This window comes from Macrobrachium nipponense, chromosome 1 (assembly GCF_015104395.2).
Source record: "Macrobrachium nipponense isolate FS-2020 chromosome 1, ASM1510439v2, whole genome shotgun sequence".
In the NCBI taxonomy this organism is placed as follows: Eukaryota; Metazoa; Arthropoda; class Malacostraca; order Decapoda; family Palaemonidae; genus Macrobrachium; species Macrobrachium nipponense.
Window position 1 is genome coordinate 167,111,301 of NC_087200.1, and position 12,568 is coordinate 167,123,868.

Genomic DNA, 12,568 nt, shown 5'->3' on the forward strand with positions numbered 1-12,568 from the left:
TCCCCGCCATTTAACTTCACAAAGTGTTGCGTTAAATTGGGGCAAGACCGAGGGATCTCGCGGATGATTCATTGAACAGAAAGCTGTCCAATACACAACAGTTTAAGACGCAATTCCTAAATGCATGGCGGGGAAGGAGCGCGTCTTATAGTAAAAAGGACATTATGAATTTTCATTAATAAATATAATTTGCTAATCACTAGTACGATATAAATTATCTATGTAGAAATTTGGAGACAAGGACTCCATAGCCATTCAAGAATTTGCAGATTACGGCCTTCAGCCAGAACTTTAAGTCAATTCCTTGATCTTAAATGATAACGTAAATGTCATATTTCACATTCAGGAGTAATATAGATTTAGTGGTATCCGTAATGTCGAAATAAACGATGATTCCCGCCTGAATTACAAGGATTCTGTAGTTCACGCGGGAAAGCGTAAGTTTCTTTTGAAGAAGGGCGAAGCGACGCTTCATTCCTGCCCAGACCCTGATCCGTGTAAGTACCGTAAACATTTGTGTGTCTCTCAATTCTCCGACTCCCAGCCATCGCCATGTTAGGTCGAATTCCGTCGTAACAGTAAGTTAACTATATCAACGTATATATGTGCCATCCCTGCGATTAGGGACTCGATTTATGCAGCAAATGAAAGCTGCCAGTGCAAGGATGATATTTGTTTGTGATATTGAGTCTATGGGTCTCGTATTGTGCAGATTTTTCGTCCAGTTATGGACTTAGTATTTTACCAGCACGTGACATCAAAGACCCTGTGTGCTACCACATAAAAAAGTCATGAGATTTTTCAGGTTATTGGAATAAAATTGGTGAGAGCAGTACGAAACTGCGTGTACTGTGGAATTCTGCTAGGAACTTTAGTTTCAGTGTACTGTTAATGTATTTAAATGTTTATTTTTCGTAATAAAACTGTTTTGTTGACCAGATTTTATTGTATCTCACCCTAAGAGTTTTAGAGTGCGCGCCTCCTCAAGGCCTTGTCATCGGCCCAGAACATCCGGGCACGAATCATAGAATAAAAGTCGTAGAAATTCCCGACAAAATGTAAGAGAATTAAACCCTATAGCTACCTTTAAAGTTCAACTGCTAAGTACTGTAAAACTAGGCCTATTATAGGCTAGTTCCTGACACAAGACTAGTCTATATTGACACAACGAATATTTATTATTATAGGCATTATTATTTAGCAATACCTTTGGCTCATTTTCTGAAGCAAGAGAAAAAAAATGGTTTCACACCGTGAGCTGACGATAAACGAAGCAACTTGCAAGACGTATAATTAATGGCACAATGTCTTCCTTCCTTTTTCCCGTCGTTCTGCTTCGAGGCTGAGGTAAAGAGAGACTTCTTCCAAATATGTCAGGAGTTGAGGGTAGAAGGTTTAATGGACGTCAGTTGAAAGGGAAAGGAGAAAATAATGAAGAGGGGGACAGATGCCCATACCACCAGCATGTGGTCTTCCTCCTCCTCCTCTCATTGGTAGGATTCCATTCGGCTCCTTTACTCTCTTATTTTATGGCTTTGTTGTTACTCTATATTTAAGGGATTTTGACGGAGGAAAAATCTATTTCTGGGGAGAGACCTGTGTCGCCCGGTGAAAAGGTCCTTCTTAGTACTTTTCTGATATAAATAATTTCCAAATATACCAGAGAAAGTTAAACCATTGGTATGCAGAGGTTACTACCCTCGCGCGAGCACTCAAGGCGTCGTGTATAAAGAAAGGGCGTGTGAAAGCCACTAAACACAGGTCATCTTCCAATTAGATTACTCCTTCGTCAACATATGAACACGGGATGTGCCGATACAGCGGTCTAACACACACCGCTCCGATCACCCAGTCCCCGCCCGATGCGAGCGCCATCTTACATCCTTCTGTCATAGATTCAGTAATGGCTTGGAAAGGAATGGGATGGGAAACAGGGTAGGGTTTCACCGGGCGAACACAGGTCTCTCCCCAGAAATAGATTCCTCCGTCAAAAATCCCTTTTCTGGGTCGACCTGTGTTCGCCGGTTGAAAAAATACCAGAGAATGCCTTCCAAGCTCATGAATTGAAATTAATAAAAAGGTGGATAACGAAAACATCATTAATAGATCCATCTTCATTAAGTAATTAATAGTAGAATATAAACTTAATGTCTAAAGTTAAAGAATATAACTTATATTATAGCTTAATCCCTAAATATGCATACATCAATCTTAATTTCTAAACTTAAGAATATAAACTTATATTATAACTTAATACTATGTATACATAAAACAAAAATGTAAAAGAGTCATATACATTTAACAATCCAATATATACAGGTATGTATTAAGCCGAATCTAAGAATGAACGATATTCTAAGGAGAAGCATGATACTTGGGGTGGCTGAATCTGATCGACCGAGGTGAGAGGCATCGTGGCGAGAGTGGCAGGTAGAAAGGTGACAGTATAAGGAATGGGACGAAATTTGAAGTAAGGAAAGTTAGTCAGAAGAGATTAAATTAAACTCCCCGCCGCTATAGTGGAAAATTTTAAGGCTTGAATATTTCTTAGATAGTGGCGTTTTAAAGACCCGAGGAGATTTCCAACCGTATACTTCTTAAGGTCATCAAAATTCATATTTTGAAAATAATTAATGAGGTAGCTATAGCCCGATATCATGAAGCATGTGGAAAAGATTCTGGATTAGCTTGCTTTATGAAGTAGAGTATTTGCTGTCTAATACCTTGAATTGAGATAGTACCCTTTCTCTCTGGCAAATAAATGACCAGAGAACATGAGGAGGATCTAGCTAAAAAGGCTTAAGAGTTACCACAGGACATAGGGATGTATCCTGAGGTAGAGGAATAATTTTCCAAGGAGACCATCTATTTTGAGGATCTTCATTTTTAGCTATGGAAACTCCTATCCGGAGAGAGCAGTACTTCTCCTGATGGGAGGAAATCTAAGTTCTCAGGATTACGTGAGAGAGCTGCTAATTCTGATATTCTGGCACCTGAGGCCATGGCTGTAAGAAACAAAGTTTTTCTCAGTAGAGAAAATGTAAGAGCAAGATTCGTTGTTGATATCCGAGGCTAGTTTTAAAACATCGTTTAAAAACCACGTGACCTTTTGAGGACGAATTGTAGGTCTAAGTCGAGCACCAGCTTTGGGAATGGATGAAAAATAAGAATCTGCTAAATTAATATTAAATCCAACTTGAAAAATCTTTTTCAGAGCCGACTTAATCGTAGTAATAGTAATAGTACTAGCGGCTAGGCCTTTATCAAACAAGGTTTTAAAAAATGAAATGGCCAAATTTGGGGTCATTTGAAGAATATCTAAATTCTTTATAAACTCCGCTAACTTCTTAACAGCCGAATCATATTGCCTAAGCGTTGAATCCCTTTTGTCAGATTCTATGAATAAGACGTTCTCCGGATCGATATTTGCATCTTTATGAGCAGCAAATTTATGAAGTCCACAAAGTTAGGGTTTGAACTACTCTTGAGGAAGCTGACACAGTCTGAGTTTGAACTATTTGGTTGTCAACTTTGGATGTGGGATCCGTCTGGGATGGAGCTTCAGCTCTAGTAGGAGCGGAAAACCAATTGCTTTTGGGCCAGTTGGGTGTTACTAGGGCCACTGATCCTTGAAGAAACGTAGTTTGTGTAACACCTTCATCAGAAGATTCACTGGAGGGAACAGATAAATCTTCTGCCAGTGGTTCCAATCTAAGGTTAATGCGTCCATGGCATAGGCCTGAGGGTCCAGGTTGGGGGCTACGTAGCAAGGAAGTTTGTGGTTGGTGCATGTCGCAAACAAGTCTACCTGGAGATCTGGACTAGTCTGGTTATCCACCGAAATGAATTCATGTCTAGGGACCACTCCGATTCTAAAGGCTTGGTTCTGGATAAAGCGTCCGCTATAACATTTTTTACTCCTGCCAGATGTGTTGCTGACAGGAACCAGTTTCTTTTTGCTGCCAAGGAAAATATTGCTACTAGAACATGATTCAGATTGGGTGATTTGGAACCTCCTCGTTTATGCAGTGGACTACCACTGAATTGTCTGAGACTATCCTCACATGACTTGTCTTGTGGTGATGCAATTGTTTCAAGGTTAGAAAACACTGCCATTGCTTCCAACAACATTTATGTGAAACTGTTTCATATGAGTGACCAGATTCCCTGAAACATTTGGTGTTGGAGTAACCCCCCCAACCACCTGAGTGACGCGTCTGTATGAATCGTCACTTGAGGAGGGGGGATTTGTAAAGGAACTGATTTGGTCAGTTTCTTGGACTGTGTCCATGGGAGTAGTCTCTTATAAAAAACGGAGGGAATTGTAGATACTTTGTCTCTTAAATGTATCTGCTCTCTTTTTCCAAACTCGATTGATGTCTTTGAGTTTGGCTTTCAGTAGGACGTCTGTTACTGAGGCAAATTGGAGTAAGCCGAGAATTCTTTCTAAAGCTCGTCTGTTATCATTTGTTCTTGATCAATTGTTTCGTTGCTAATGCTATCTCTTTGCTTTCTTGGGTGGAAGAGATAGCTTGTGCTCTTTCAAGTCCCAATGAATACCCAGCCAATCGAAGTGATTTGCTGGTTGTAGCCGGGATTTTTCGAAGTTCAACTGAAATCCTAGACTTTGCAAGAACTGAATTACTTTGTTTGTTTGCTTTGTGGCAATCTCTACTGTTTTCGCCCAAATGAGCAATCGTCTAGGTAGGCTACTAGCATTATTCCTTGGTTCCTGAGTTGTTGCAATACGTCTCTCCTAGTTTCGTAAATATCCTGGGAGCAATGTTGAGGCCCGAACGGCATCACCTTGAAGCATAGGATTTTCTGCCTAAGCGGAAGCCTAGGTAGGGAGAGAAATTTTCTTGCCATCGGAACATGATAATAAGCGTCTGTAAGATCTATAGAGGTGGTGACGGCCCCACGGGGAAGTAAGGTCCGTACCTGTGAGACAGTCAGCATACGGAACTTGTCGCAGAGAATGTAAGAATTCAGTTTGGACAAGTCCAGGACTACTCTTCTTTTGTTCGAATTCTTCTTTGGAACAGTGAACAGACGTCCCTGGAATTTAGGCTTTTACTCTCTTTATAGCTTTTTTCTGTAGGAGATCTTTGGTGTATTCTTTCAGATCTGGTGTAGGTGTCTGAAAGAAATTCACCGGAGGAGGTGGGGACCCCTTCTTCCACTTCCAAACCCAGACCCTTGGAAACAATACTGTGTGCCCAAGGGCTGAAGGTCCATTGATCTCTGAACCGGTACAGTCCCTCCTTACCCGGTCCTTCTCATTTGATTATGGGTCGGCTTGTATCCTCTACCACCCCTTGCGCCTCTGGTTCTAGGTCCGCCACGTTGGCGGAACTGTCCTCTAGCTCTATTACCACCGGATTGTCTAGGGTATCCTCGAAAGGCTCGGTGGCTTCGTAGGTCGCCGTTAAATGCCGGAGAAGACATCCATGTTGCAGTGGCTGGCGACTGTCCGCCCTGAGGTGCTGGTACAATCATAAATTGTTGTGGTTGAGTGGTTTTTGATGTCGAAGGTTTCGACACTTGGGTTGGAGGATTTGTTTGTGGCGTTGCTGACTTCGGACCCAACCCCTTGTAAGTAGTCAAAATATTTTTGTTTCTTCTTTGGGTTCTGGTGCTTTGCTGTAGGTGGGTCGACTTCCGTTTGGAAGAGAGACCCCAACGAACTCGAAGGTTTTGGTTCGTCTTGGTGGCCCCGCCTCCTGTAGCACCTTGTCTACTTCTTCGAGGAAGAGATTCTTTCCCAGAAAGGAAGACTTGATCAGTCTATTAGGCTCGTGCCTAATAGTCGCCTCAGCTAACACATGTTTCCTGCAGCTTTCCTGGCTGCAATGAATTCATGAAGGTCCAGCTGATAAGTTTGTAAGAGGCTCTTAGCTAAGGACCTTGAAAAGCTGCTCTTCTTTATATATGGAGGCCACCAACTCCAGTGATGTCACTGCGTTGATGGACCTAGCCAACCTTGATCTTGCCTCAAACTCTGCCTTCAGTAAGTTATCCGGTAGTTTCGGGAGTCTTTCTGAAAACAAAGAAGACGCACAGTCTGCGTCTAGTTTTCCGACTGTGAAAGTCGACGGAACGTCCTGCCAGAATTCTCTCGTGGCTGGCATGAGGAGGGAGGTAGAATCCGTCTCTTTGAGAGTCGGCATTGGCAGATCATCATTCTCAGCCTGAATTGTAAGCTCTGTGATCTTATCAATGAACGGAGAAGCGATGTCCTGTGGAGTAAAGATCGTATACGATCCTTTGTGAGGGGTTAATTTTGTGTTTGTACGACCCCAATCAGTCATAATGCGAGCCGAGACAGCTTGGGCTTGTTCCTTCGGGAAAATAACGGTTTCCTTAGGAACTTTATCCATTCTGACTAACGCATTCTCCGTCAGTCTGACAAACCCATTGAAAGGAAACTGAAGTCCTTCTGGGTAGAACTCGAAATCTGGACAATGGTCGACCTACCCACCCAACCCGAACCCTCAAGGGTTAGTGTGCCATCCAAGTATGGAGCGTGGAGTGCAAACCGCCAAGGGTTGTTCTTATCGAACGGCGGTAATTTTGATGCATCCGGAACTGTCGATGGAGCAGCTTGAGTTCCGGATTGGAGTATACCTGCGATCAGATCTCTGATCGGCTTTAGCTGCTCCGCCACTATGTCAGTCACCGACTGCGTGGCTGGAGTGGGAGCCGGAGTAGGAGGAATTCTCTCATCCAGCCTCTCATCCACTACCTCTCTAAACCTTGACAAAAGTTTGTCCACGAGGAGGTCAGATTGTAAGTCAAGCTCCGACGTCTTGTGTTTAGCGGACTTACCCCTCTGTCCTTTAGAAGGAGGAGGTGCCTTGGCAGCTGGCGAAGAATCATACGACGTCGATGGCCTAGGGGGGGCCGGAGACGACGCTGATTTCGCCAACGGAGTTGACTTAGACGCCTTCGATGAAGGCGGTTTGATGCCTTTCAAAGGCTTCCACCTTGGGTCGGACTGACCTAGAACCTTCCCAAGGTGAAGGAACAGATTTATCGAAGCCTAGAAAAGAAGAGGAAGAAGAAGAGGGGGCGGTAGGAGAAAATGAAGGATCCTGCCGGAACCTCTACGCCACTTACCTGCTCATCCATCGGTTCTAGATGGATGTCTAGAGCAGCCACATCTCCCGTCAGTTGCTGGTCGTCCTGGTTTGGAGCCATAGCCGCTCGAATGGCTTCTATAATCGGAGCAGCTACTTCACTCTTTACTCCAGCCGACGGAGAACCGGGGAACAGACGGGTAGCTAAAGTGTTATCCAACACATAAGGGCAACCTTGTGGAGCGTTACGGCCGAATCCAGACACCCACTGTCGAAGACTTGCCTTGGCCGCCTTCAAACTCTCCTCATCCGCCTGTAAGAGGGGATAGGAATAAATGGGTCGCATTGACTAACACTTAAACTATAATTATGTCTATATTAATCAAGCAATCAAGAATTGTATATCCATTTGTTACTTGATCTTACCTCATCGTTTAACAAGATTGAGGTCAACTCAAAACACCATGCGCAAGACTCCGGGAACCAGATCATGTACGGGGTCTGGCCTTCTTCAGCAATGAAAGAGATCGAGCAATGAGCATGGGACCGACAGCAGTCATGTCCCACCAGGATCACTGAAATTCCCAGGCATCCTTGGAAGGCGCAACGGACTTTCTGTAATATAATATTTTAAATAAGTACTCACTCTCCTTAATGAACTAACTTAGAAATAGAGCATGCCAGTATTCTTAACTTAGCATGCATATAAAGTCTCGTTGTAGCTAATACTATTAAACGGAGAGTGTAACGTATGTTAAACCGAAATAATCACAATTTTATTCCGTATATCCCGGATGTCCGGTGATCTCCGGAGAAATTGACTATCGTATCAACAAGGTAAATCCATATTTCTTTTTAGAGAATAATATTTAATCTTGCTAATCTCCGGTGAAGTACATCACCGGAGCCATATTACCGGAGCTGAGGATGTGTACCATATCGAGAAAACGGAAAGCCTAACAGGGGAAGGTGTTCCCAATCGGCCTAGTCAATGCCGGAGATGATGTGCCAAAACATCTCATACCACATGATAAAATCAACTAACATTTCTAATGGTAACCTTTAATAAGACGGAGTCTCCGTCGGTGGATCTCCGGCGAACGGAGTTCCGTAAGGTAATTCTTATTGAATTATCTACCACATCCACCTTTTCCATATCTTCCCCAAGCCATGGCGGGGGGAGAAAGGAAGGGGGCTTATGATAGAAACATGCTGGGCGGAATACCGAAAGAAACGCCAATGGCGGCCGATAGTGGTTGATCTTAACCACGATGTTAATGGACCATTCGCGATAACTTATAGCGTATAGTACCACCAAAAACAGAATTACCTATTAAAGTTAATTCTTCGGTAAAGTCGGGGAACACTATAGCAAGTGGTTCCCAAGACTACGTTTATCATTGTCATTAACACTTGGTGGTACTCTATGATACAATGTTATCGGTCTGGACCAAGAACAGAGGCCTAGGCTAACTATGTTCAAGAATGGTACTAACCTCATGTATGGAAAAACCTTGAATGAAAACATAAAATATAATAGTTTATCTAGATAAACTAAGCCTAATAACCTTAATACGTAGCCAAGCTTAAAGTACAATCAGGTCACGAAAGAGGGGGATTATCCAGCCTCTTTTGCACACAGAAGGGGGACATCTTTCCCCAATTCTCTGAAACCTATGTACTTAGAACTGTTAAGATAGTACTTAACTTAGACACTAAGGGGCAAAAGGGGAAATAATCCAACCTTGTTTAGTAATATTGTTCGAGCGGGCTACTACAGGTAACTGAAAAGAGGGGATGTCTCCAGCCTCTTCCAGTACTAGACAATAGTTAATACACTTCGTATATGAACGACCAGTTCTTTATGATAAACCATAAAACTACATACACTGATATTCATAAATAAAGACATGAGTAAGCGAGGAAGAGAGGCCTAGCGTAAAACATCACAAAAGGCCAACCGTAACCGCGGCCCGATGGTCTGACGCGGTATTTCACCTTATAGACTAAAACAGTAAAGAATTTTCTCAACGTTTTAAATACTGTTTGGACATGTAAGATGCTAATAAATATGCACTACTTCTGACCTGTCCAAGGAGCCCTCTTCCTCGCTTAAACAAGACTACTTTATAATAATAACGGGACTCGTGAGGTCCAATATTATAAACTGTGCAAATACGTACCAACTCCTGAAGTTAAACTGAATTATAATCTGCACAGTAAACACTCTGTGAGACGAACTATCGAATGTGGCATTAAAAAGGAAAGCTAAAAGCTATCTTAAAATACACGTAGGGGCATACCGAAACCAACATGCTTTGTTTACGATCGGTTGTAAGCGCATGGCCGGTACCATGCTATAAAACCCCAAAATTACGTGTAAATACCGATTCATAAGCTGTTTTTTTACCAGCAAACAGAATTTATGGTACTTAACATTGGTCAGGTGAAGGTAGAGCTTCAGCCATGATGAAATAAATCCAGAAATCGTAGGAAAATACAGACACGATTCGCACAATTACAACGCTCACGAGTCCAAAAGAAGGATGTAAGATGGCGCTCACATCGGGCGGGGACTGGGTGAGTCGGAGCGGTGTGGTTGAGACCGCTGTATCGGCACATCCCGTGTTCATATGTTGACGAAGGAGTAATCTAATTGGAAGATGACCTGTGTTTAGTGGCTTTCACACGCCCTTTCTTTATACACGACGCCCTTGAGGTGCTCGCGCGAGGGTAGTAACCTCTTGCATACCAATGGTTTTAACTTCTCTGGTATATTTGGAAATTATTTATATCAGAAAAGTACTAAGAAGGACCTTTTCACCGGCGAACACAGGTCGACCCAGAAAAGCCTTATTCCAGGCGGGGGCCGGTAGATTCTTCCAATGAACTCTCATTGCTTTCAGGACTATAAAATGGCCTATGATCTTTCTATGCCCTTTTTGTTTTAAATTGATCTGGCTTTCATTTATGCATTTAATTGATAGGCCATTTAGAGATACTCGCCCCCACCCCCCCTTTATCCTGCCATTCAGAGGACCTCAGAGGAAAACCGATGTTTTTGGGAGGGGGTAGGGGTTGGAATACTGGAAGTCTCCTGACAGGTCCCTGATGCTGCTTCTGCAAGTTGTGGTTCTGATTTCATTAATGAAGGGAAGTGACATATTAGGTGAAGTTAGTGATTGGAAGCTGTTGCAGGTACTCAGTCAACCGAAGAAGTGCTGTGGAAGTCTTTTGGGTGATTTGATTATGTCTCACTCTCAAGAGAGTGTCTTGGTGTTTGCTTTCAAGAAAGTCAACCATGTCCTCGTGAAGTAATGTCACTCTTGCCAAAGTAACTGGAACTCTTGTCTGTGTGAATGATAGACATCCTCAGCTGTAATGCTTAAGATGTCTACTTCTCATTGAAGTAAAAGCTCTTTTATAATTGTAGAATGTATCTTTATTAAAAGCCAACACTTTGTATAGTTGTATTGTAATGACCAAGACTTGTAATGCTGACTGCAAGTTATTTTACTGGTTGTATCATTCATCATGTATTCAGAACTGTTGAAGATTATTAGCACCAAAAGCCATGGTCCCTGAAGTAAAGGAACCCCTTTGTGTGAATCTGAAGTCTGGAGAAGTGGACAGAGGAGCAAAGTCTTGTAAAGGAGAAGGTAGGAAAGCAGTGCTGTTCTTTGATAGAAGTTCCCTTCTAATCTCTTGTTAGATTGCCTGACATAAAAGGAGGGTCAGTCCATACATGGAATTTTATATTTTATGTTGCTGCTTTCCCTGTTAATAAAAAAATGGCCCCAGGGAAGGCAACAACATAATATATATAATTCCATGTATGGACTGCCCCTCCTTGTATGTCGGGCAATCTAGCAAGAGCTTAGAAGTAAGAATCAAACAGCATAAATATTCTGTCAAAACTGGGAAATAAAAATATCCCATCAGTGGACAGAGCAAAAATCACAATTTTTGAAAGTAAATTGTACTTTTCCTAACTGTACAAACCTGAGGTCCTTTACAATAGGAATAACTTAAGGTGAAGACTGGACACGCCGCTGAAACTTTCAAACCAGGCGGTTCCATAATTAACTACTGGTCTGATGGTTGGGAGTCCCTCCCGACAGGAAGTAATCATTAAAGTTATGATGCCTACAACCTCCTACCATATCTGGTAAATGGGTTACTGTCATGGTAATTGCTCTATAGCAAAGAAGCATATTAAAGGAAAGGAACATGCATCTCCTTCGAGTAGGTCTGCAGCATGGAGGAATTCCCACACGTGTTTGAGGCGTCTGTTCTCATGATTGTTCGAGAATATGCAGGTGTGTTATGGAACTGGCACGCGGCTGTCATTAGAAACGCCGCGTGTTGTGATGCAACATTTTGCCGAGAGCCTTCTAGAGGGACAGTGACATTCGCTGGTTAAGCTCTGCCCTAAGATCAAAGTATATATATGATCCTGAGGAATTAGAGGAATCAGATCATCAGAGATAAGAGAAGAAGGAAGAGACAAAGGGGAAGAGAGGAAGAGGATGCGCGAGAGACAGTGAGATCAGAAACAAGTAAAATCCGTAGCCCGTAGTCGGAGAGAGAGAGAGAAAGAGAGAGGTCCCGATGTCAAGTAACCCTTTCAGAGAAGAAACGTCCTACAAGTGGTTTTGAGGAGTAACCCCCCCTTCAAATTTCAAGACTAAGGCATTTCTTCCTGCAGTATGAAGTCAAGAAGCCGTCTGAAGTTTTTACTGTCCCGTTTTGTGAAGCCCTCGCTTCGAGCACTGATTCCAACAGCTGCAAAACTGACCAGCAAGTATTTCATTACTACACTGTTTCCCCCTTTTTACATATTGTCAGATTTATTTTTGTCACGTAAATAGGAGAAACCATTCTGAATTTATCTTTATTATTAAGCTTGTAAATAAACTTTTGTTCTGTTTGAGTTTCTTTCTATATTCGTATCCCAAATTCCAACTGTTGGTGTTGAATCCTTTTTGTTTATTGTAATAAAGAACCTGAGTGGATCTTGGTCCGTAACAGTTAGCAAAGGAATAGAGCCCTGGGCTACAGTAATCCTGCACAACACAAGGGTTCTTACATAAGGAAAATTTTCAGAGAATTGCAACAGACCCATAAGAAGAACTTGAGTCAAAAGGCAGCTAATTCTGGCCATTACCAAGTAATGGATTTAGAATAAGCTCTACTATGTCCCATCTCCTCCTTTACAGGAGGAAGGACTGAGGAAGATGCATCTCAAAACTGAGCTAAGAATCAATGCTTATTCCTTAGTTACCTTTCTCTTGTTTTAACTCCAGTAGATTCTTTGGTCTAGATGCTGCTGTTAAGAACTGACAGAAGAAAGGAAGGATGGAAGGAGAGTCCAGTCATTCCAAACTTACACTAGGCCTCAGTACACGTGAGATACTTTATTGTCTGGTCATTGCTTGGGTATGTAGCGTTTTTGGCAGTTAGTATTGTCGCAACCCCTTTTCTGTGGG

At 42.5% G+C, this 12,568-nt stretch overlaps 1 long non-coding RNA gene across 1 annotated transcript in view; it reads left to right on the plus strand.

Annotated features, from left to right (window-relative positions):
- Positions 1-12,568, plus strand: part of LOC135219805 (uncharacterized) — a 1,047,642-nt gene that overhangs the window by 98,608 nt on the left and 936,466 nt on the right. The gene's annotated exons all lie outside the window — the stretch shown is intronic.